General features: G+C 30.4%; 1 long non-coding RNA gene across 1 annotated transcript; it reads left to right on the top strand.

Annotated features, from left to right (window-relative positions):
• The first annotated feature begins 22,891 nt into the window (after window positions 1-22,891).
• On the top strand, window positions 22,892-23,528 carry LOC122512026. The gene is made up of 2 exons (XR_006302582.1): window positions 22,892-23,359; window positions 23,433-23,528. It is a non-coding gene; the product is annotated as an uncharacterized LOC122512026 (long non-coding RNA).
• The last annotated feature ends 238 nt before the right edge of the window (window positions 23,529-23,766 follow it).

Genomic DNA, 23,766 nt, shown 5'->3' with positions numbered 1-23,766 from the left:
CAACAATCAATCAGATAAAGTTTACTAATAATATCATTTTCAAATAATACATTCATGCTGCACTATTAGCAACAATATAATATTGTTGTTAATTGTTCATAACGTTCATATTATACAATTGATAATTAAGTTTCGTCGCATAATGAAAGTCTATGTGTACGTGACTTTTCGAAGCCATTTCTGTGGTCACAAGTATGGTAAACACATGTTGCATTGTCCTATAGAAAAGGACACTTGAGATATTTTTTATATTCTTTTCGAGGGTTTCTCGGTTTTATGACACTAAAGAAACTAGAGATTACATTTTCTTTCGCTATTCTACTTGATTTATGACAATTCTAAGAAATGTTGATTTTCAGATACATATTCGGAATTTGGGAACTATTAAACCGTGAAGTATTATATTTTACAATAGTCAAACTTTCTTGTTTAGTCTCGTCAATATTTGTCTAAAGTCGTGAGAAAATACTAAAATAATTGAGTTTATTAACGAAATGTTATAATTTCGCGCTTCGATAACTCGTAAATCGATATATCGAAAGTTAACGAGCGAGATGGTAGTCGCTCGTAACACCTTCCCCCTTAAAGAGAATTTTCGCAAGAAAATTATAAAAGAAATTTCGCTTGGGTATTTAAAAATTTTTTTGTTTATTTTAAATTTGTCTATAATAACCTAAAATTTATTTTCTGAAACAATCATAACTACAAAAATTGAGATATAATTATTAGATTGATTCTAACTTGTCTTTTAAGTTCAAGAATAGGAGAGAAGATCTAAAAATGAAAGGAAAATTTTCTTTTTATTTTACTGTAAATATTCCAGAATTTTTAAAATAATTTCATACAGAACATCAAAAGAAATAATTTTCTTTTCTACTTTTTCACAGTGAAAATTTTTGAGGGGGTAAGAAAGAAGGGAAAAAAAGGTGAAAATTGAAAGACATGGTACGAGCAAGTCCCAGTTGCTCGACACCCCTTCCCCCTTAAAGAGGATGATGAAAAAAAAAGAGTCCTGTATTGCAGGTAGTTAGCCTGCTGACACAGAATCGGTTTTATAAAAATGTCACTGACTTAAGAAAATGTCTTCGTTTATACAAATAGTAAAACGGTCATAAAGAAAGGGCTTTTCTTTTTTAAAAATGAAGTTCAAAACTAAGTTTATTTAGCAACCTCTCTTATAGTTATGGAAGCATTTAAAATAACATTGTAAATTTTCTGATTAGGGACCAATACCCACTTTACGTTAAAATACTTTTCACGATTTCGACAAACACCATCCCCATCCTCACCACCCTTGACCTCTAGGCAACACATGCCATGTTCGCAGGTGGTGGATTCGGGTGAATGTAACTATTAGAAAAATGTTCTTATTTTACAAGGAGAATTGAAAGGTTGAAGAGAGAGTTATGAAAATTCCAGTTTCCTATTACAATTCAAATTTTCATTTTGAATGTTTATCAATGCGACGGCCACTCAACCTTATCTGGGAACGAAACCACGAGACGACCCTTTTGAACACTGGCCCTTTTGTTCTCATGTCTTTCCCGACCTCTGTAGCGTGACTCCCGGCTAATGCTATCCACATCACCTTTATTAATTCTAGTAGTGTGATTACTGGCCAGACTCACCACTACCCTGTGACTCCGTGCCGAGGCCGTCCTCATCAACATTCTACCTTTTGTCTCGGTCTCGCGGTCACATATTCCCAGAACCAATAAACCGTCCATTGCATCAAAACCTTAAATTGGTTCGCTAATTTTATTTGACTCCGAGCAATTGCATGGTTCTACCCGGCCTTTCGTCCTTCGTCATGTTTTGTAAAAATAATTAATAAAACACAGGTGTTTTGTTCATAGAACGTGTCACCTCGTGCAAAATAAATCCAAACTAATTGATTTTTCTTTTGTCAAGTCGTTTGTTGTCAATTGGTATACCATGCCAAGTAGAACACACAATTCGCAAGGGTCTCACCGAAATTGCAGGGTGTCCAGTGAATTTTGACTCTAGAATTCTCAGATTTATTTATTAATTTCTAATATTCTAAATATATTAAATTAAGTATTAAAACAATAAAAATTAAAATGAGGATTAAAATAATCGTACCTAATTGAAAAGATTTTAATTTTAGATATATTAAAATTTTAGATAAACTTAAAAACAATTATTTTTCTCAACATTATTCAAACCTTAATGAGAGAACAACTTTCTTATCTCAGTGAAATTGTCTAGATTTAATATAGTTTAAGTTATACATAAAACAGGTATACTTTTAAAATGAAAAAAAAAAAATATTCTTTAATTCATATATAACTCAAAATTTGGTGCATAGAAAAGTAAAACATATGTTTGTTTATTTCCTCTGCAAAACTAATTATAATATGTTTATCAAAACTTAAAATGTAGACTGAAACTTAGTTTGATTGCTGATATATGTTTTCTTAAAAATTTGTTGAAGAATATAAGGCTTAGTATAAATGTTCTTAAAATTTTTTTTTTTTTTTACAAATTAATGAAACTTTTCAAATTGCATTTATATTTAAAATTTCCGTCAATTTCTAGAATTTTCTGTTGTAAATAAATTCTCACACGTCAGACACCCCGAATTATAAAGATTTAAATCTTCCAAAATGATACCAAAATTGTCAACAACTCTCCCCTCTTCAAAGTACAATTTTCAAATTTTCTTATTGATTGCAATACGTTTAAAAAGAATAAAAATCTTTCTTTAAACTTTCTTTCTTTACTTAAACAGAAGGACTTATTAGATCTCGCGGTAAGGAATATTTTCCCTCGTTCGTGTGTCTCAAGGGTGGAAGATCAAGGATAATTTCTTCATTCTGAAACCCTAAAGGAGGCAGAATTCTCGTGCAAAAATTCCATTCCCAAAATTTCAAATGAAGAAATACCAAAATCCTCGGTATTAATATGAATAAATTGCCTTTCTGCCATATACATGTAATACAACAGACTTTCAAGGTTTCAAAACACCCTTTCTAACACCCATTAAGTGGAAAATAATAACGTTGAAGCGCATTAAAACAAGAGAAAGAGAGATGCCCTTTTTTGTGCAATAATCAGGTTCTTTGCATGTAAAGCAGTGCTTATCTTTTAAAAAGGAAATTGGTATGTACTAAACAAATTTTCATTGATTAGTCAGGTATTTTCGTGACATTAAGGGTTGAATATTTCGGACAAAGTTTTAAAAATTAAATTGACACTTGTAGAGATAGAGAAAACAGCCGTGGAAGTAAAAGAAATTGCGTTGTTGCCTTTAAAATTGTCTGTTTAAAAATATCATAAAACAGTTCAAAAATATGTCTGTCTTTGTCATGTCACGTCATTTTTACATTACAATAAAATTCCATTATTTGCATTAATTTCACCACAATGTACGGAATATTCACAATCATATATTCATTAATATTATTCACAAAATTTTTAATTCATTCACACCATTTGTCTCTTCTAGACTTTACCTTAAATCGATTATATACAATCGTAAAAACAATTAATTCTGACAACTTAAGAAAAATACTAAAAATTTTAATTAATTCAACATTTTAAATACAACAATCTATTATTTAAATTAATAAGAAAGATGTTAATTCACAGAATTAAAAATATTTAGAAAAACTAATTCGAAAATATTGTAGTTACAAAAATGAGAATTAGTGTCATTTTATATTATTAAAATATTTTAAAGTACTTCGTATTATACAACAATTGACTAAATAAAAATGTAAACATAAAAATATATAAAATATTTCTTAATTTATAAGTATTCTAATTATTCAAAATTGAAAATAAACCATTTTTATCATTTTAAAAATATCAATATTAAATTTTCTATATCTTAAATAATTTGACAATTAAATATTTAATAAAAACAATAATTATTGCCTAATTAGTTTGACTATATACTAACTATATCAAATTTTTAACTAACACAACACATTTAATTTAGACTCAACAAAACAATAATATATTAATTATTATAAAATACATATGTCAATTATGAAATACTCAATTATCACAAAAATAAAAATGCATCTAAATAATTTATTAAATAGCAAAAATAAGAAAACTAATTGTTTCACACGGAAATTTTAAAACTTTCCAAAAAATTTCTTAATTATACCTTTAAATAGTGTAAAAATCATAACCTCAGAAGAGACAAATTATAATCTATAATTTCATAATCATACGCTAATCATACCTTTATTTTATTATTCCAAAACACTACGTTTCACGCACTTCACAACGAAATGATCACAATTTCAAAATTTGAAATTCTTTCGCGCACACACTTTTCCACTATATTCTTCTTACTTTTGGAAACAATATTCTTCTTGTAGTTGGTTGACCTTGCAGAAGTCCGCTCAAAAAATATTGAAAATCCTATTCATTGGTTCAGGAAAAATCAGGTATCAGCATCTCTTCGAAGTACAGAACTCAGGAAAGCAGGATAACAGGATACTCCCAGTTGAATAAAGTTTTTTAAAATTTATTTTTATTATTAAAATTGACACTCGTTCGACGTCCTAATACAGCAACAATATTTAATCCAGCACAACAATTTGAATTTGTAGTTTGGTTCTCCAGATGAATTCCATGATGTCCAAAGTAAAAAGATTGAATATTTCACTTCCATTTATATCACTGATTAATTCATTAGTCTCAAATTTTTCTCGAAATGTTCATGGTACACAAAAAATGTTAATATTTACACTGTTTTATATAGTTTATTTTATGAAATTCCTTAAAATTTTAACACTGTTAGATTTACAACCCGTAATATTTGTTATTTTCACTATTGTTCTTTAAAGTTCAAATTCACATAAAATTTCGAATAAAAGTCACAAAATTTGCAAAAATTTAAATTTTTCCGCACCAAGATCCCGGACGAGCCCCCAATTTGTTACGTGCGGATTTACGTTATTTACGCGCAGGCGTAAGATCCGCGATTTGATTTGATGTTCAATCTTGGTTTAATCCTTTGAAAAGGAAGGCGGAAATATTTAAATAAAACAAGTTGATTTCCGTTAAAACGGAGGGAAAAACCTCGAAAATAAGAAGGATCAATTAATAATTAATAATATTAATTAATCATTAATCCAACTAAATTCGCGAGTAAACCCAATACATTTATTAAAGTCAAAAACATTACACAAGTCGAAGTTATTCTTATAACTATTTTTGGGACTACTCTGAAGTACATTACGAAAGAACTCCAAAGTAGAACTGAATTCGTGAGGGAGCATTTATCCCTTGGTCCATGGCAGAATCTTTGCGCATGCCCTGTTATAGAGTTTGTAAAGTCTATGAAGTTTTTAGAATCACAACACTAACACTGCACTGCACTAATACACGTATAAACATACTCTATGTATTGAAAACATGTATTACAACAAGTGAACATAACCCTTTTGCATTCACACTAATTACACAATTATTAATTATTTACATCATATCTAGTAACAATAAATCTCTTATACTGCACTCATCATATTTAAATATAAACAACAATTATAACGATAACCAATTTGATAATGTATCATAATATAATATTATTATTATATCAATACGTTACAAACATATATACACATATATATACACATACATACATATATACATACATATATATATATATATATATATATATATATATACATATATATATACACACATACATACATACACAAACACATGTACATATCCTATACCATAATATTACAACAATCAATCAGATAAAGTTTACTAATAATATCATTTTCAAATAATACATTCATGCTGCACTATTAGCAACAATATAATATTGTTGTTAATTGTTCATAACGTTCATATTATACAATTGATAATTAAGTTTCGTCGCATAATGAAAGTCTATGTGTACGTGACTTTTCGAAGCCATTTCTGTGGTCACAAGTATGGTAAACACATGTTGCATTGTCCTATAGAAAAGGACACTTGAGATATTTTTTATATTCTTTTCGAGGGTTTCTCGGTTTTATGACACTAAAGAAACTAGAGATTACATTTTCTTTCGCTATTCTACTTGATTTATGACAATTCTAAGAAATGTTGATTTTCAGATACATATTCGGAATTTGGGAACTATTAAACCGTGAAGTATTATATTTTACAATAGTCAAACTTTCTTGTTTAGTCTCGTCAATATTTGTCTAAAGTCGTGAGAAAATACTAAAATAATTGAGTTTATTAACGAAATGTTATAATTTCGCGCTTCGATAACTCGTAAATCGATATATCGAAAGTTAACGAGCGAGATGGTAGTCGCTCGTAACAGTGCCCATTAGGTGCTGCCCTCTGGTGGTAATTTTATGTATCGCGCATTTGTTTAACTTTTTCCTATTTTACTTCCTATCGTTGTAAATCTAACTAAATCTTTTACTTCTTGCGCGCAAATGAAAGATAGAATATTCAGGATATCTTGTATTTTTCCGATTTTGCAATAACTGCCCGAATTGGGAGAAAAATCATTTTCAAATCAAGTATATACATTTGAGCAGCTATTTTTAAAAAGCGATCACTGCGGAACACCATTAAGGAATGGAAACATAATTTTAGAAAATATTTTCACAACAAAAAAGGCGAGAAACCCCTACAATTTGTTCCAATGCCATTAAAAATAAATACGTATTTTTTTAAAATATTGATATTAACAGGTACCACCGCCCAGTAAGAAGTAAGGAATTAATAAGAATTCGAAATTTTTAATTCTTTTGAATTCCGTTTGTGACCAATTCTTTTCATTTTCATTTGGAGAAGCCGAAAAGAAGCTAAGTTTATTCTTTTGAATACCGTTTTAATATTTTAAGCGGAAAAAAAATTTGACGGTTCGAAGATTTGAACCCTCAAGCTTCATTGTCGGAGACAAACAGCTTGTCCGTTCAGCTATTTAAACTGTACTATGACTACCGAATTTTAGAAGCACTTATCTCAAAGTGTTGCAAACTTCAAAGGAATTAAAAAATTACAAAATATTAAAACGGAATAGACAGGAATTGAACTTACCGAGTCAGAGTATCACACAGTATTTCGGAATTCACAAAAATTCAAAAATTAAAGAAATATTAAAACGGAATTGATTGGAATTCACTTTCAAGAAATCTTTGCCTCAAAAAGGAATACATAGGAATTGGACAGAAACGGAATTCAAAAAAATTGATAATTTAACATTTTCTGTAAAAAGTTAGAAATGTCCAATTCTTCTCAATTCCTTACTTCTTACTGGGCGAGCACTTCAATTTTCCTATATAAAATGCATGGGAAAAATTTTAATTTTTAAAAAAATCAGAATCATTTGCGAGGGTTTCAAAAAAGTTAACATTAAGCTATTAGGATTTATAGAGGGCTCTCTGCCAAGATTTTTGACCTATATAACATTCAATTTTTACCACCCCTACATTCTACAGCACTACCCTCATTTTGCACTAATTAGTGCAAAATGAAGAATATGTGAAACATGTTCTTCAAATATTGGTAAGTTGATTAATTATAAGATAACATTGGTTTTAATATCGATTAGATTATTTTATCATTGTATAATGCTTAAGATTTAAATTTTTAATTAATTAAATTCTTTCACTTCTGCAAACTTCTGACGATAAATTGGACAAACTAATCGTACAATATATTGATGAAGACCAGTTAGAAGATGAAGAACGTGAAATTTCTGAAGACATTCTGCAAAAACAAAAAATATTGTAATGCCAGTAATTCCGAAATCACGAGGACGACCAAGAAAATTAACTCAAACGCCAGCAATTGGGCTTTTGAAGAAAAAAAATTACCGCTGTTGACAAAAACACCACTAAGAAGAGGACACTTCCTTTCACAAGGCTCCATTTAGATTTAAAAATTCACGAAATTCCGCGCACAGTGGGGCAAAATGACAAAATTTCTCTAACGCAGAACTAAATTCTGAAGAGATCTGTGAGAGTCGATTTTTTAATTTTTGTTTTATAAATTTTTAATGTTTATGCAAAGTGTAAAAAAAAATTTTACATTTTTCGATTTCTTTTGCTCAAAAAAATTCTTGCATACTTAAAATTGTATACATTTAATGTCTGGCGGTGTGTTAGTAGTAAAAAAAAAGTTTATGCATTTAAAACACTGCAAAAACAGGTGTCTATATTTGAGACACTTTTGTCCTCATTTGAAAGACGTTTTGGGATGTCTTTCAGGAAGACGTTAAAAGTGACTATTTTGGAGACGTTTAAAGTGTCTTCATTCAGATGAAATTTCTGCTTGAATCAATACATAACCTAAAAATGCATGTATGCATTGATATTGCGCGGGAAACTTTCATCGAGACGAGGCAAGACGAATATTACCGAAGATACTCGAATACACAAAATGTCTTTTATTTAAAGTGTCTTACTTCGAAAACGTCTTAAATCAGCAAAAATGACTTAAATGTAGACAATTTTACCGTCTACATTATATGTCTTAAATTATAAGCACTGAAAGTGACTTGTTTACATTTGTATAAGACGCAAGAAGTGTCTCAAATTTTTAGACTCTTCGCATGAAAGACAGATGAATTAGTCATTTATTCCAGACTAGACGTTTTCAAAACGTCTAATGTCTTAAAATAAGACGTTTCGAAGACGCTAGTTTTTGCAGTGAAATTGTTATAAACAATTTTTGTAAGCAATTACACTTTGTAGGAAGTTATGTTTAAAAAAAATTTTTTTAAAAAGAAATTTGCTTTAGATTATTGTAATTAAACTTTATTTTTGTTAATCTGATATTTTGAAATAATTTTTCCTAATTATTTAAACAATTTTTATAAACAATTGTACTGTAAGGACATTTTTGGGCAGAAATAAATCGAATTTTTTACGAATAATGTTTCATTTAAGCCATCCAGAGATTTTCTTCGTAAAAAAGCCATTTTTCAATTAATGTTATCATTGTTATTAAGAAATTATATAAACAATTACATTTTACGGGAAGTTATATCTAAAAATTTTTTTAAAATTTAATTTCCTTTAGATTATTGCAATTAAACTTTTTTTTTAAATGATTAATTTCAAAATATAGATTTTCCTTAATGTCCGGAAAATGTGTGAAAATTTATGAAAACTCAGGAAAAGTCAAAATAATAAAAAAAATCTATTGATGTTGTTTCAGAACTGACATTAAAAATTTATAAAACAAAAATTAAAAAATCGACTCTTACAGATCTCTTCAGAATTTAGTTCTGCGTTAGAGAAAAAAATTTTGTTTAATTTGGTTTAAAATTGTGGTCTAGAAGTCAATTTGAACCAAATTTTGTCATTTTGATCCACTGTGCGACCCACTAAAACCCGTAACTCTTCTTTTGGAGCCCTTTACCCTCCCTCGGAACTGTCGTAAGACTTTAGCTTGTTAGGTCCAAGGACCGTCACTTTTCTGCTTTCTGCCGGTTCACTTATGCAGGGTGTCTACTAACCGCGAAATAGCCGGGAAACGAAATATCTAAATAAATTTTTTATCAAATCGTGTGCTATGTAAGGAAACAAATATCATTGGTCGATATATCAGGTCATTAAAAAATTTACGAGAAAAATAAATCTTTTGTTCAGAAAATTTTACCTAAGCATTGATTATTAGAGGAAATAATTTTTCTTGTGTTTGAAATTATAAAATTAATTTCTGTTTTATTTATAAAGTTTTACTAAAATGTTTAAAAGATTTACTTAGAATGACGTTCAATTGTTAAATCCTGTACGATATTAAATTTAAACAGGCAGGGATGGCAACCGAGATTTTATCGGTTTCGAATTTTCTGTATTCTTCTAAAAAAAATTCGGTTTCGGTATTTCTGTTACGGTTTTTTTTCAAAGACTTAGTGCTTCTGTATTTGGGTTTCGGTTTTTAATGTAAATAATTACGGTTACGGTTTCTTGTTTTCGGTTTCATAAAAATTTCGGTTTTTTGGGTTAAAGCTTTCAGTTTTTCGGTTGTTTTCCTTGGACAATATAATATGAATGAAAATATTTGTGTGCATTTTCATTATTTACAATGAAATATGTATAATAATTACTCATAATTTATTTATAAATTTGTTTTATATTTTATAAAATAGCCATAGCGTTGTCAAGAAAAAACTAAATTTTTTTTGAAAAAACGTTTTCCCCCTAACTTCTACATTATTTGACCTAATTAGCTAAAAATTGGTATACTAGTGTATTTTTACAGGCTGATAACAAATAATTAATTTCAGAAAAAATTTTTCTAATTTATTTTTAATAAATTTTTTAATTAATTATTTGTATTCTGCAAATTTGGTTCCTCTACCTATTATTTACAATATTAAACATACTATACTTCAATATTTCTTTTTCATTTATTTGTTTGTACCAAAAGATTTTAATATTGGTCAACCCATCATTTCAGTGCCAATGCAATCCCGCACTTGTCCAATTTTTAGTTCTACTCAGTTTTACTTTTATATTAAAAACCAAAAAAACGAAATTTAGGTTTTGAAATAAAGGGTTTAAAATTTTTATAATATGGGTTTCGGTTTACGGTTTTCTGTTTCAGATAATTTTTTTGGGGTTCGGTTTCTAGTTTTCGGTTTTTTAAAAATTTCTATTTTTCAGTTAACGGTTTCGGTTATTGTTTTCGGTTGCCATCCCTAAATTTAAATAAATTATATGTAAAATTCTGTATACTTTTTTAAGTGTAATTATTTATTGACAATAAAACGGTGTTATTTTATAAATAACAAGTTTTATACTTGTTTATTATAATTAATATTAAATTATCACTTATACATTAATATTGAAAGTGTTATTTGCTTCAGCATATACTTGTAGTGGGTAAGGCAATCCAGGTCGCGAATCTCCAGAGTAATCTTTCGATCCGCGTTGTGCACCTTACCCAAATCACCCACAACTCTGGTCACTTTCTCAGTTAACCCGTTCTTGTCTGACTTTTCTCCGAGTTTACCTCCTTGCGGACCTTTTCCAGCACCTCGGCAAAAGACCTTCTTTCTGCGACCCTAACGATCATTGTAGATCCTCCAGCCGCCGACTTCGCCGTACTACCATGACTTGTTGTTGGCTTCGGTATCTTAGAAGATGCTTCCTTCTTTTTCCTTACCTCCTTTGTCACCTCTGGACTACTTTTACTTTTCTTCCTTTTCTTAGAGCACTCCAGCACGACATTTCTAATGACCTTTGCTTGGAATTGCTCTCGTCTTCTCTTCCGAAATATACATACTGTGGATACTGTGGTAGAAGCGCGCATCCTGCTCCTTCGCGGCTTCATGCTTCTGTCTAACCTCCTGTACAATTTCTGTAAGGTTCTTCAGACCATTTTTGATCGTCATATTGTCGTTCGTCTGTACCTCGCAGGACTCCAGCATTTTGCGTACCTCCTCCTCAATCCTTTCAATTCAAGCCGCCTCCTCCTCTCGCAGCTTAATACAAGTGTCCCTGCCCTGATTATCAATAGCGATAGCATCAGCAGAAGCGTTGCTGCCTACACTTGAATCGCTAACTCTTCTGGGTCCTAGTACACCAGTTTCGTCTACTTGGATACTTTCCAAAATGATCTGTGGAATCTTTAAAGCGTTTTTGCCCTCCTGCATCCACGGGCCACTGGCCATCGCCCCACGCTATGCGCTTGACGATCGGAACCGGAGAGGGATTTAGCCAAAGCATTACCCTGCAGGTAGTCATTTTTTTACCGCTCATTTTCATGATTCCTGCTGTTTTATTCCGTGTCGAGGAACGAGCGAGCCTAAGCAGGGCACTACCATCTGGCCAAGATGGGCCCTGAACCGCCTCCGTTACTTACACAGACGTTATAGCATTGCCGGAGCATTGATGCGACGCCTATGATATCCAAGGGCACGTGAGCATGTTCGTTCGGACGTGGAGGTCGATGTGTCTCTCCAAGACAGCAGGAAGTTTCCGCAGAGGGAGTGCAACCTGGTATATCTCTTCACAGAGTTTACCTTCGTCAGTTTGAAATATTAAATATTTATTTATTGAAATACGAAAAAAAAATAATAATAATATTTAGATATATTTTAATACTATTTCAAATTATTTCCAAATTTTGGAAATAATTTGAAATAGTATTAAAATATCTAAATATTATTATTATTTTTTCCATTTATTAAAACGATTTTTCAATCCATTTAATTTCATTTAATGGTGTTCCGCAGTGATCGCCTTTTAAAAATTGCTGCTTAAAGCGCGTTCCACACTAGATGCACGACACGACGCGCGTGCCCCCTCTGCTCCATCTACCAAATGCTTTCCCCTCCTCACGTAGGAGAAGTTAGTATTGAAGAGGGGGCACGCACGTCGTGTCGTGCATCTAGTGTGGAACGCGCTTTAATGTATACTTGATTTGAAAATGATTTTTCTCCCAATTTGGGCAGTTATTGCAAAATCGGAAAAAATACAAGATATGCTGAATATTTTATCTTTCATTTGCGCGCAAGAAGTAAAAAATTTATTTAGATTTACAACGACAGGAAGTAAAATAAGAAAAAGTTAAACAAATGCGCGTTACATAAAATTACCACCAGAGGGCAGCACCTAATGAGCACATCTAATTTTCTCATTTTACTTCTTGACGTCGTGTATATATTGGATTTTCAATTTCTTGTGCACAAATGAAAGAACAAAATTTGAGGATAACTGGTATTTTTCCCTATTTTTCAATAATTGTCCAATTTGGGAGAAAAATCCTTTTGACAATTACGTTTACGTTCAAACAGATATTTTTAAAAGGCGACCACTGTTTGAAATTGCGCAACACCGTTAAACAAATAAATTTTACAATTTTTAATTATATGACCCAAAATTCTTTTTATTTATACATATTAATTATTTTTAATTTAAATAAATTACTTACACATATTTAATACTATTTACAACAGTATTGCACTGATTTAAAGTGTTATAAGTTAAACTCACAACTTCATTTGAGCAGCCAGGTTGCGGTTCACATTCAATCTGCTGATTTGTATTACATAATGGTATTTATTCTCAATTAAAAATTTGAAACATTAGAATTGAGGGGGGGTCAAACAATTTGTGACACCCTGGAGAGAAAATGGCGCTAATGTATGTAATAGAGTATGACATGGGGGACGGGGGGGTCAAAAATGGCCAGAAATAGTGTGACGTAATATGTGGATGGCCGCGGAGTATTAGTAATATTATTATTAATTTTTAAATTGTAAACTGTTTCTAAATCTTGGATTTTTTTGTTGAAAACATTGTTTATTTTGTGTATATATATATATATTTTTTAATTTCTTCATCTGGATACATAATTTCAGATCATTTCTTTTGTATCAGTCTCAGTTAAATAAATTTTAACGTTGTTACCTTGAAAATTCCTAACCCTGTGTCTGATGCATTAGTTACAAGTCTAATTTATGCATTGACTATAGGATCAATTGTCATTGATGCATTAGCGAGGATCCAACACAGTTTTGGGCCTAGGAAAATTAATAAAGTCATCGATTTTCTCTGATGTTGGCTTGATGCAATGTTCACTAATTAAGAACCTAAGAACTCAATTTCACTTTTTAAAATTGCCATTTTACTAAACTCGCAGATTAAATTCGTTCAATCATTTAAAGACTTCAAGCAAATGCCTCCTGTATTCCGAACGATTACTCGTTAATATGAGTATGTTATCGATGTATACATAGACATATTCCAACTTACCCAGTGCTTCATTAATGTATCTCTGGAAAGTTTAACCTGTATTTTGCAAAACAAAAGTCGACACAGTATATTTAAACAAACCGAACGGCGTTATTACAGACGTAATGTGTTTATTGTAATTTGATGGTAAGATATATGCAGGTCCAACTTCGAGAATATTTTTTTTATATGTAGGTTGATAGAAAATCATCGTGAAGATGAGGCACCGGGTACCTATCAGGTATAGTTTGGGTATTTAGGAGCCTAAAGTTACCAAAAATGCGCCAAGAACAGTTCTTTTTTAACTTCCTTAATACCAGGGTTGCACAAGAGCTACTGGATGGTCTACACTGAGAGAAGTCCAGGGCGTAATAGTTACCGCTAGACGTCGCTATAAGCTACTGTTCTTGTTGCGTTTGAGATGTTTCGAATCTAGGGCTCAGACGCCCCGAGTCTGTCAAACATTGTTCCCGCATGTGAGAGAACAACTCGTGACCGAAACTAAAAGTTGTAAGTAATCCCGCTTCGGGACGTTCCACGTTTTTTATCGGGGCTTGAGACGTCCCGATCGAGGGTTCACATAAGAACATTCAAAATTATCACTCAAGCCTCGCACGGGACGTATTAGTTCCCGGACTTCTCTCAGTGTACAAATACCAAGTTTAATCATTCGTTGAATTTCTCCTTTGCAATATTCAATCTATGAGGGGGTAAACGTCGTTCCTGTTGAGCAGCAGAAGGACCAAATGTGTGTATATGATGAAATACACCACAAGACTGAACAATAACTTCCTGCTCAATTCTAGTTACTACCGGAAATTCCGGTAAAAAATTACCGAATGGGTTATCGCTGTCGATGGTGCCTACACCAATTACACGTGTCGGCCTCAATCTTACCACTAATCCGAAGTAGAAAAGAAAATTAGCCTCAGAACATACACTCGATTCTTGTTATAACGAATCTCGTTACAACGTTCTCTCGTTATAACGAACATTAAAACTCTCGATACAACGACAAAAAAAACATGAACGAATTTAAGAATTCAATTTAACCAAAATTTTGGTTAACTCAAAAAAAACGACAAATTTAATCGACTCTTAACTTTATTTAACCTAAAGAATCTAGTGATCCGATTATTATTAAAAATACTTACTTTTTCTTTAAACTGATTCTATAATTTAAAAACTTTTAATATAAATTAACATACATTACGAAAAATTTTGCACGTATTTGACGTTTGAATAGAACGTGAAGTAGGATCTTCTCCTTCTGTCGTTATATCGAGATTTTGAAGTCCCGAGATCGTCGTTATAACGAGAATCGAGTGTAATTTTTTATAGTATTTTTTTATTCAAAATGGCGCCTGAAAGTAAAAATTTCTCCAAAATTCCACACAGGATGGATACAATTTTTAAAAGTTCTTGAAATCGCTTGAAACCTGTTACTTTAGGGGTTTTCGAGGTCGCTAATTACGAATCTGAAGTCAGACTTTAAAAATTCAAAATAGCGGATCCAATATGACGGACGACAAAATTAAAAATGCATCGTATTCGCTTGAAATTTATTACACAGGAGTTTTCGGGCTTGCTGATTACGCATCTAAAGACAGATTTTAAAAATTCAAAATCCGATAATATTTTTTCTGAGGCAGATCATGATTTTGATTCCTTTTTAAGGGGTAACAAGTTATAAAATCACAATGAAATATGCCTATATTCAGGTACCATTTTCTTATCTCCAAATATTTATTTTTTTATCACACTTTTTTCCTGCTGATTTTATATACAAAGGAGTAAAATCTGATCGTTCGATAAAGCCAAATGTCCCTGCTGGAAGTAAATAGATAGAAACCTTTTCTCTTTTAATCCCTTTCTATTGCTAATATAGAAAGAGATATGAATAATGTATAACTTTTAATCTCCTACCTATACTTCTTTATGCCTTTCTATTCCTACCTTTATCAACTTGTTCGCTATTTCTTTTAATCACCTTTTTTGAATAACTTTTAATAGCCATTTTAAACCCTTCTATCTCTTTTTATATACAATCTTATTACAACTTTTTGTTATCCCTTTCAATCACCTTTTCTCTATTACTTTTAAAATCCTGTCTATTTCCTTGTATCTCTTTCAATGTTAGACCTTATAGACACTATTCTTTATACCTATTAATAACCTATTCTCAATACCTTTTAATAACCTGTCTATAAACTTCTATCTCTTTTTATGACAGAAGTTCTCGATACTCTTCTTTCTCCACATTTATAACCTTTTCTTAATAACTATTGATATCCTATTTATACCTTTCCATCGCTTTTTATGTAGGATCTTATTAACACTTATTTATTACCATTATTCCCATTATTGAGATAGAAAAAGATAGAAATGCGAGACTGCAAAACTATAAACCTTTTTTATTCCTTTTTATCATTCTTCTTTTCCGAATGTTATTCTTTTAATCTTCTTTCAATCCCATATTCTATCTCCTTACTTCATTTAGAAGAGATAGGGATAGTTAAGAATATGGGGATTTGAGGAGATATAATAAGATTATCTCTTCTAATCTACTATAGTATATCCCTTTCTATATACATACTCATAAACTTATACGCGCATGCGTCGATCTTCCCAGCTGTTATGTGTCATGGCGTCGGGTCAGTAGATCCGTAGATCAGAAAGCGTGTGTTATGCACTGTGCGATTGTACGTTTTTGTTTGAGTTTATAACTTCCATATTTTTATAGTTTATTGTAAATATATTTAACCAATAAATGTTTATCAGTAATAGACAACCAAAATTAGTTTTAAACTCACAAAGCATCGAAACTTTTCTAAAAATGTATTAAAGATTTACTTGCAAATTTTTTATAGTTAATCGTAATGAATTAAAACAACACGATTAAGAAACTCAATTAACAACAATAGAGAAAGTTTTTAATTGAAATTAATCGATTTCTTCTATAAGGGGTATCTCCTTTTTTACTTTCCTTTGGATTAGAAAGGATGTGAAAATGGATAGAGGAAGACAGAAATGTATGAATAGAAAGAGATTAAAAAGTTCTATCTTCTTTAATTCACCACTTTGCATCCCCAATTTTTTATCTCTTTCTATATATTTTTTTCTATATATTTCTATATCTAAAACTGTATATAAAGAGATTAGAAGGGATAAAAAGATATATAAATATAAAGTTATAGAAAGAGATAAAAAAATTGTATCTCTTTTAAGTATCCATTTTGCATCTCCAAACTATTATATTTTCTAATCTTTTTTTATCCCCTTTTTTTAATCTCTTTGTATCTCTTTACTTCCAGCAGGGGTTTATTTTTAAATTTTTTGTGCGATTTTGAAAAACAATTACTCGTTTTCTTGGTTTTTCTGTTAAATAATCAAATAACTTTAAATAAACTAATTTATTTGTAAAACCTAACTATCAGATTACAGTTTATTAATGCCCAGGAAAAAAAACCTATTAATCAGGCCTTCTAGTGAATCAGACATTTTAAGAATGCGGATTTAAGCGACTTGCTTTTAATCGGTTTCGGGAAATTTGAATCGGAATATTTTTTAGACATTTTTGAATCTGTGTTTTCCCATTGACTAAATTGTCAATTTTATACACCTGAATAGTCTACGTTGGAGAAAATAACCTTTAATTTTTCCAATAAGCATCTTCCAGTTAACAGCATAATAAAGCAAATGAGTAAAATTATTTTTGAAAGGGCAGTATGAAAATGTAAAGTTTAATAAGAATGTTTCGATACAGACTGAATCGTGTTAAATATTATTGAATAGGTACTATGAAAAAACGCGAATTGGAAGTGAAAGAAAAACTTTTGAAATCTATACCTAACCTAACGTTGTGCGGCTCTCTGTATATTATATCAAATGCGTTCCATGTGGCTTCGGTTTGTGGCGTTTTTTGAAATACGGTTAATAATATAATAAATAATGTGCAATAGTGGACAATTATGTTATCGAGTGCTTAGATTCGTGAAAATTAAGTCAGCTTAGTAAAATATTTAAAGATATTGGACAATTTTTATTATTGAAATTGAAATCTACGACGTTTGATGAACATTTTTAGCACTTGAAGTGTTTGTATATTATAGTGCGAAAAAGTTTTCGGGTTCATAATACTTTTCATTTTTCTTCTTGTACATATTTAATAAAACATTTATTTTGAAAATAATTAACATTCGTTAATTTATTTTGAAAAATGGTATAATATTTATTTATCTGTAAACATTTTTATCATACATATACTATTCTCATTCGACGCCACCTCCGATTCATGTCACATTGTGAATCGGATAATAAAAAGTTTGTTATCCCGATTCAAATTATTGACGTCCTATTCAATAAGTAGTGCAAATAATCAGAATTAATCTGCCTTCGCCTTTTAAGAATGCGTATTCACTAGAGCTTTCGACCGATTCAAAACAAGCGAATAGGTTTTTGTTTCCTGGGTGTATAAGTATTTAAAAAAAGAACCATATCCGTTAAGTGGTTTTCAATAGAATGGTACCTAAGTGTGGAAAAATGTGATTTTTTCAAAATGGCACAGAAAATCCATAAATAAAAATTTTGTTCCATCGAACAATCTGATTTTAGTCCCTTGTATATTAAATCATTAGAAGAAAGTTTGATGAAAATTAATCATTTAGAGCTGAGAAAATAGTACCTAAAAATAGGCATATTTTAATAGGATTTGACAACTGCTCATGCACTATTGGCATATTGAATCCACTACCTCGAAAACCCCCCGAGTAACAGATTTCAAGCGAATTCAAGAACTTTTAAAAATTGTGTCCATCCTGTGTTAAATTTTGAAAAAAAATTTACTTTCAGGCGCCATTCTTGACCTTCCTCAACTTCATCTCCCTTTCTAACTCCAATTTCCAGAATTTTACAGAAATGTACAGATATATATAATTATATATATTCTCTTTCATGCATTTATCATTTAAAATATAAAATATTTACAATAAATTATAATAAACATTTATACTCTATGAATAGTGACCGATTATAAATTGTGTTTAGATTTTCTAGCAAATGATAACCTTTAAATAAAAAATGTATAAAGCAAAATATTACTAGGTTATGAGAAAAACTACAGAGTGGTTACTTTAAAGAATCAACGTGAAAGACATTTTTGTGCATAATATAAATCCGTAGTCGATAACTTTCGATCACCTCACATTTGAAAAAAAGGTTGAAGTCCCTAAAATTTTTCTTTTTTGTGCATATTGAAGATAGCGTTATTTAAAAAAGTAAAATTTAAATTAAAATAAAATATTTCGAATTTTATCAGCATAAACATGCTACTTTTTTGTTGATAACTTGAAAGTGGCATGGTACGTAAAAAGTACACTAATTATAGAATATAACGTATCATTAAAAGAATCACCTAGGTAACTATTCTTACTACAGACTTTTTTACATAAATAGAGCACCTGTCAATGCTTTTGTGACACAGTCAGTATATTTACCAAGAAAGTAACATTAGAGGTGTAAACTAAAAAATACGATTCGATAATACAATATCAGTTAAAATGAAGATTACGCGTGACATTCTCTCGATCATGTTTTTGATATTGCCTCATATTGTTGGACCATCTACCAAAAATTACTATGACGGTTTAATAAGGTATTTAAAGAAAGAGTCGAAACTGCATCAGGTAGTGTTCATCCTTAAAAATGAAGTAAATAACACAGAACCTGAAATTAATTCTCTTGTAAAATCAGTTACTAAACAATTTCCTTCTTTAAGTATCAGCATCAGTAAAAGGTACAACTTACAATTAGAGAAATATTCGCAAACTCTTGGACGATCAAGAAGAACAACATTGTTTGCATTACAAAAAGATACGGACAATAGGAAATCGACAGACGAGTTATATAAAGCAATGAAAAACATTAGAGTGTCATCACACAGATCATCACTACCGAGATGTTTACTAGTACAGTTTAGCAACTTGAGTCTAGTGCAAGAACACAAATACTTGCAATCTTTGTGGAAACAGGATTTTTTAGATGTAACTATTTTGGCTTACGATCAAAGAGAGCATGTGTTGCTTGCTGATGAAAAACACAAATTACCAGTCTTAATGCGTCTAAATCCATTCACAGGGAAGTATTTTTCTCGTTCAGTCTCATCAACAATTCGTTGGTTTCCGAATAAATTGAAGAATTTGCATGGATACCCTATAAAGATTTTAAGTATTTCAAAGATGGCATTAAAAATTAGAAGATCATCTATGGCAAATACTGTTAACATTTTGGCACAAGTAATGAATTTCTCACCACAAATTATAATTGTAAAACATGTAGAGGAACCTTATCGCAGAGTGCAGTTACAAAAAAGTGGAGCTGAATTTTGGATGCATGTATTTCTCTCTAGTGGTTTAGTGTTGAGGAAAGACAATATTATAAATATACGCATGTTTGAATATCACAATGTTAAAGCTGTAATTCCAAAAATTACAAAAGTTTCCAATGTTCTTGTTATTTCACAGGAATTTTTGTACATGCTTCTTGCAACAACCGTTTTAATTTGCTTGATTGAAGCGACAACCTGCATTTTGAGTTTTAATAAAAATATATGGGAAATCTTTAACATCAGTCGAGTAATAATGGGAATGTCTGTAGTACAGGAGCCAGAAAAGTTGGCTGAAAGAATAATCTTTGGAACTGTTATTATTGCTTGCATCGTTTACACCGGATACATTTTTTCTGTCATTTTGGATCTCTCTCTACTATCGGGAACAGAAATAACAACACTTGAAGAATTGGCTTCATCGTCGCTAATTCCAGTAATGAATCCTTTATTCAACAATTCAATGTTGAAAAGTCCTTTACCGTACATTCGAGAAATAGCAAAAAAGTCTGTTGCTTTTTCAGACCGAATACCTTCCAAGGACTGCTTAAAGCTTTTAATACAATATCAGAATATAAGTTGTATACTGTTTTTTTCTGAGTATTCAGTTAACAAATTTTTGTCTTACAATGAGAAAGGAAATTTTAAAATTTTGGAGGAACCTTTAGCTTTTTTTCATGCTGGGTGGATTTCAAGAATATCATCTCCGTATTTTGATCGACTTAATGAAGTTCTACTCAATGTTATCGATTGTGGTTTGATACAAAAGGTATCATATTCGAATTCTAAAGTACTCCAGAGAATGTCATCGTCTGAAGAAAGTGAAAAGGCCAAGATTCTGCTGATATCTATGTACCTACTGTCTGTTGGCTATGTTCTTTCTGTTGTTGCTTTTGTTCTTGAAATCATCATCAGTAGATATGGTAAAAAAAATTGTGCATTTTTGCGGTTATCTTAAGCATTGACATTTAATTTGGAGAAGAGGTCAAATTAAATGAAGGAATTACTGATTCTGAGTGTATAATAGTGGATTGTGGTTGGAAGAATTGTAAAATATAAATTAGGTACTATAAAACTCTGTAAATTTGCACCTCTAATTATTGTATATAGTACACTGAGGTAAATGGATGGTAAAATTTGATATTAAATAGATGGTGTTATCCGGTTCTATCAAATATGGTACAAAAATATTGTTATTCTATCCACTACAATAAAAAATGTTTCTCTGTACAACCTGATTGTACACCAAAACGAAATAAGTATAAGTTGTATCATACTATTAACGGTAGATTTTTCTCTCCGTAAACATATATATACAAATTATCCCTCACAGCACTTGAATATTTAAGAAAGAGTACTAAAGTCCTCGGTAGAATTTTCAACTTTTCTAAATTAATATGTTTAAGCATATACGTAAATAAGTCTAAGAACATTCTTAGAATACTTTGGTTTTAGTTCTAGTTTCTTGATATAATGTTTTATTAATTATCTTATATTAGTAGTTTTTAATTTTTAACGTTATAGAGTAAATTTTGTTAAAGTTTGCGAAAATTAATATTCAAAGTTTTTTTTAGCAGTCAGTGTTGACTATGTTTGTTTCCATAGCCCTAGCAAAATCAATATTGATTGTTCTTTGTGATTAAACAGTTTAAGGGCAGCCGAGAAAGTAATTTAAGGGCAGCCCAAAAAGTGATTTCTTGTGTGTTTTCTTATTTCTAAGTGACAAGAGGTATCGAAATGTGACTTTTTGATCTAATTAAAGGAGAACGTACTGATAAAGAATCTTCTCCATATATGGACAATTTTGTTTTTTATAGAGATTTCGATATCAATAAGTTTGGTTCGTTTGTATCTAATAATGTCAAAGTTTATAACATTTTTCTTGATATAAATGCACCAGTGTTTGAAAAAACTACATAATTTTTTCGGAAAACAAATCGGAAGAGGCAACAAGACTGTTCTGTTACTTACCTTATATATTTATTGTAATTTTATTCAGAAATGTCCTAAACGCAGGTTAGAGATAACCCATATTCTCGTGCCTACTAGAAATATAATGTTATTTTTGTTTTCCCTTTCGTCTTTGTTTTGTTGTTAATTTAAATCATTTTGTATTCAGTTGATCGTCATCGACAAGAACGAGGATTATGGAATTAAAATTCATAGCTATGGCACTCAGAAAAAAATTTGTTCGAAATAACGAAATTTTGGTTGAATCAACCAAATAAATGCATTGCTATACAGTCAACCAAACGTTTGTTTGATTCAACCAAAAAATTTCTTCCAATACGTTTATTTGTATTAACCAAATGGTTATTACACTTAACCAAACATTTTTATTTTATATAACCAAATAATTTGTATATTTCAAGAGAAAAGATTTGTTTGATTCAAATAAATAGTTTTAGTTAAACGTATTTGGTTGATGTAAATAAATTTTTTTGTTTGCTTAATTTTGTTATTTATTTTCCTCTAATAATGTTTGAAATTAGTCAATTTGAATGTGCATGAAAAATTTTGAAAATTTATATCAAACTTTGCGTTTAAATTTTTTTGCTGTCAGTGTTAACATTTTTTTGTTTCCATAGTAATAAGAAAATCAATGTTGATTGTTTTGTGTAAAGTCAAGGCTGTTTTTAATTCCTAGCTTTAAAAATATACAAATAATTCTGTATTTATAGGAATTTTGAAATCAATAAGTTAGGTTAAATGTTATAAAATTTAAAATTTTGAATATTTCAAATGATTTCAAAAAACTAGTCTTTGTCTAAAAAAATTAATTTTTTAATCGATGACAATTTTAAATTGGTTTATCCATTTCTATTATTTAGTATTGTTTTCTTACTACAAACTGCATAGAGTAAATTTTTTTTATATATGTCACATGCCACGTGTGTGACCTCTAAGTAACCTTAGACCAGACCTGTTACCAAGCAAACTTGACAAACACCCATCGATGAGCAATCTTTTTACAACCCTATTACGTCGATACACGGATGTGATCTGGGTATATAAGGCCCTAAATTTGGATCCAAAAATCAGTATCTAGTCAGCATCCAGTCAGTATCTAATTTAAATCAAGGCGATCGACATCATCTCTGTACCAGTAGTCAGTGCGAATCTATACTCGTTACCTACGATTATCCCAGTCTAAGTAATACCCATCTCGTGTGTGACCGAGCCATTGTCAAACCTCCAAGCAGTAAAAATTGGAAAGGCGGTGCATCTGAACTGACTGTGGACGCACGAGCGGAGAACGGGTTTTCAGCTTCACAAAGAAGCAATAAAGGTAATTAACTAAATCTTTTCATCATATTCTTTCGATACAATTTCTATATCTAATAAACGCCTATTTGTTAAAGGTGTTTATTGGAACTGGTCTTCTCTCGGCAACATACAAATAAAGAACTTCAAGAAATCATTATATACTATTTTATAATAAATTTCATTTTAACTAATTCTTAACTTTTATTCATTGATTCTTTTTCCTCATTCCCAAATAAGATTTCTTCGGAATTTCTTATTTAAAACGAGGATAACAAATGTTAAGAGGTAAGTTACTTTTCACGTAACATATATTTGTATATCTGAAGAATCTTAAATTTTTATTCCTTTCTGTCATGTATTTTATATAATTAATAATTTTCAATTTTTTATTAATTTTATAATATATTAGACTTACCCTGTTAAAATGTA

The sequence above is a fragment of the Leptopilina heterotoma genome, unplaced genomic scaffold, assembly GCF_015476425.1.
Source record: "Leptopilina heterotoma isolate Lh14 unplaced genomic scaffold, ASM1547642v1 Lhet_92, whole genome shotgun sequence".
Classification (NCBI taxonomy): domain Eukaryota; kingdom Metazoa; phylum Arthropoda; class Insecta; order Hymenoptera; family Figitidae; genus Leptopilina; species Leptopilina heterotoma.
This window is presented reverse-complemented; position numbering and strand designations above follow the sequence as displayed.